The sequence below is a fragment of the Pinus tabuliformis genome, chromosome 8 (assembly GCF_031772625.1).
Source record: "Pinus tabuliformis cultivar Carrire ecotype Pingquan chromosome 8, CPIR1, whole genome shotgun sequence".
Classification (NCBI taxonomy): Eukaryota; Viridiplantae; Streptophyta; class Pinopsida; order Pinales; family Pinaceae; genus Pinus; species Pinus tabuliformis.
In genome coordinates this window covers 1,035,882,643-1,035,886,321 of record NC_142294.1, presented here as the reverse complement: position 1 = coordinate 1,035,886,321, position 3,679 = coordinate 1,035,882,643, and positions in this window count along the sequence as shown.

Genomic DNA, 3,679 nt, shown 5'->3' with positions numbered 1-3,679 from the left:
TCAGGCTCTCTCAGACTCGCGCGCACAGAGAGGCCCAAGATCTCAGAGCGGGGCTTTTATTGATGAGTTTTACTTATTTGTAGCTAATACCTATTTTTACTATTCAAAAGTTCTATCAATTGGTTGGCCTCTTCAGGTTTGTCTCCCAGCTCTTCTCTTGTTTTATGAATTGCTTCAGTGGCCACTTTCACCAGTTCAGTTTGCTCAAAAATTACTTGAATAGATAGCCAAACATCTTTGACAGAGTCAATGATGTTGGCCCAGAGCATTTCCTTCATGTCTCCTAGTGGATTTTGCAATTTCAAGTCCTTTTCAAGGACTTTTATCCTTTCTCCCATTCTTTTATTCTTCTTAACTTCTCCCTTCTGTTGTATTTGTGCAAGTTTGCAATTAGTCTCCAAACCTGACACTTTTTCTCTAAGCTTTTTAAGCTTAGTAACTTGGATGGTCATTTCCTCCATGGCTTTTACAAATTTAGTTGTCTATTCTATGGATGTCCCTGTGCTTGTTGATGTACCTGTGACTGGCATAGCTCCAGCTGGTGGAACTGTTGGTGCTAAGGAAGCAACCAATGTGGAGGGTACTGCTATAGAGACTGTAGGAATGACAGTCTGTGGAGTGGTGGCCAACTCACTCTATCTATACTATATCAATTTATCCAACTCTTTCTCTGTTTCTTTTAGTTAATCATTCAGCTTAAGGATTAAGTATCTAAGCTATTCCTCCTTCTGAGTTTCTAATACTTCAGCTATTTGTGGATGGTGTAGAGGAGGAATTTTAAGCTGCTTTTTCAAAGCAATTATGTCATCATTTTTCCTTTTAATTAGATTTTCTGCAGCCTTTACATCCTTGGTATCATGTCACATCTCTATTATTAAGTGCTCTAAGGAATTTATCCTGGTATCCTTGGCCTGTGAAGAGGCCTTCTCTAACTGGAATTGCGTTGATATATTATTTAGTGAATTTTGGAGTTGATGTGTTGTAATGGCCTTGCTAGTCAATGTAGAATAGACCACTTCCCCAATCTATTTCTGTAATTCTATTTGGTCGATAGGATGTATAGCCTTCGCCAACACCTCAAAATCTATCTTCAAATAATCTGCTATAGACCTGGGCTGTTGTGTTGTAGGCTTCATAAAAGTCATTTGCATTTTACCTTCTTTTACATCAAAGGCTGACATTAGCCTTGTTTGATTAGTAGGAGCTAGTTTAAGGTATTGTGCATAACTTTGGGCATTCAAGCTTTCATTTATGGCCTTTATTTCTTTTTATTTCTCTCTAATGTCCTAGTTTTGGCATGTTGGAGTCTTGAAGGAGGATACTTCCACGCTCTATTGTCTCTCCTGCATTTGAGCTTGTGAAATGGAAGGTTCTTGTGTACCTCCAAAGGGAGTGGTCTGCCTATTTTCTACTCTTTCTGTACCTGTGGTTCCAGTTGTTTCCTCTGTATACTCCTATTCTGAAAAAGGATTCAACCTTTGCCTTTTGACATAAGTTTGTGCAACAGGTCTGCTAGAAGGAGTGGCCTCCTCTCTATTTCTTTTGGGATTCTTATCCTCATTTAGAGGAGTCTGTACAATAGGAGGATTGCTCATGATGTGTTATGGTTGAGCCAGCTCTGCAGATATGTCTGGTTGTTCAGATTCCTCTTTCTCTTGAAGTTCTTCTTCTGCTAGTTGCTCAATGTGTTCCCGTGTCTCCCTTTGGGATTGGGATTCTTCTGGCACTTGTACAAAGGAATCTTCATCGAGTCTTCTTTCTAAATCAATCAACACATTATTGACAGTAGTTTCTGTGCTATCCCTGTCTACTAGAGTGTTCTCCACCCATTGAAGTTGATTTGCATGTTGTTCTATTTGAGGAATTCAGTGGTGGATGTAGGGAGACAATTTTTTTTTCTGTCTTCTGTTACAGATGACATCAAAGGGGTCATATCTCCAGATGAATTTTTTTTTTTAGTTTGAGCCCTTGAAGGATTTCCTCTGAAACTCTTCTAGCTTCTCTATTGTTACACAAAAAAGGGGCCTAACTAGTCTTTTATTCGGAGTTGTGCCTTTTTCTTGGCCTTCACAAAATGTACCTCATCAGAGTTGATTATTTGCCTGTAGTACTCTAGAGCAAATAATCTCATTGGGAGGTACTTGGAAAATTGTAAGGTGCCAATTCACAACCATATATTCTAATTTCAGTGCGATTTTGGTACAAGTACCAATCTCGCGCTTTGTACTGTTTGGACAGCTGTAGGACCCTCCTGATATCTTCACTAATTCTTGGAGGAGGACTTCCTATCAGCATGGTTGCTACTGGATGCACAAATAGATCTATAAAATTTGTATAGGAGTATGGAGATTCATATTTGTGTATTAAAGGGGTCTAGAGGACCACTGATCTAGGATTGCCTCTGGTGTCAAGCTTCCGAACAGTGAAGGGAAATTTGTTAGCTTGATAGTAAAGAAAGAGATGATACAACACTGATGAGTATTTGAATACTCTCTCATTTTCCAATCTCATGAACTGCATGCATTTTATCTAAGATGAATTTTGCATAGTCAAACATGATGGTAGGGGGCTACCCAGGAGTGAAAATGGACATGTAGGTGAGAATAATTTCATCTACATATTCACTTGTAGTACAGCCTAGAATACTGGATATCACTGATATGATGTCTTTTCCAATCTAAGAAAAAAGGATGACATGTAAGGAGGGGGATCCTTTGGTATGTTTTTTTCTTCTACAATGAAAGTCTGAAGTAGTTGAGCAATTTTGGAAAATAGGAGTTTAGGGAATCTGTCAAGCAAGTCTCCAATAGAAAGGGGAGTAAGACTTTGACTAGGTTGCAACTGCAACATTTCATTTATGGACTCAACAATGATGGTGAAAAGTATTGTCTAGTCGGGGGACATCACGGCTCTTAAGGTGGGATTATAGCTCGCATGACAATCGTGAACATTTTTCAAGGCAGATATGGATGCTGGGGAATTGGTACATGGGTAGGTTTGATTCCCAAAGACCTATTTTGTCTGCATGGTTCAAGTACTAGTCTCGGTACCTACAACATAATTTCAATGGGGATTCTTCAACAAAGATGTCTTTAATTTGAAAGTCTTTGTCCACCAATAGGAGATGGTCTAAATCCTTGTGGGGAGTAGAAATGGGTAGGACATTCATTGCAACTGGCGCAGCCATCCTTGGTTCTTGTTGATTCAATGACGGGGGCAAAGGGTTTTCTGTAAAATTGGGGGCCAATTGGTTTAGTTCAAAATGGTTTGGAGTTGCTGGGCACCTGTTTTACTGAATTACTTAACAGATTAAAGAAACTAAGTAAAATTTTGGGAATTAATCAGGGTTTCTCAGTGAATTTGGGTAAATACCTGGTTTCGGCTTTGAATGGATTGATGGGTGACTGTACACGGTTTGCAGGAAGTGTTCGTGCCTAAAGAATGGTCTTGAAGTTCATCAAGTTGGCAGTTGGACGTGGGTTGATAGCCACATGTACTTAGGTGCTTGCATGGAGGTCTGAGTGGTCTTTTTCATGATAAAACTAAAAACAATGAGCTTTTTTAGTTTTATTCACAAAGTCAATTGTTTTGGCGGGTACACGGGGACAAGTACGTTTGGATTTAAGTGGGGGATGAGACCTTTTTTCATCTAGTGGAAGGTGGTAAGTGGTTTTATTTC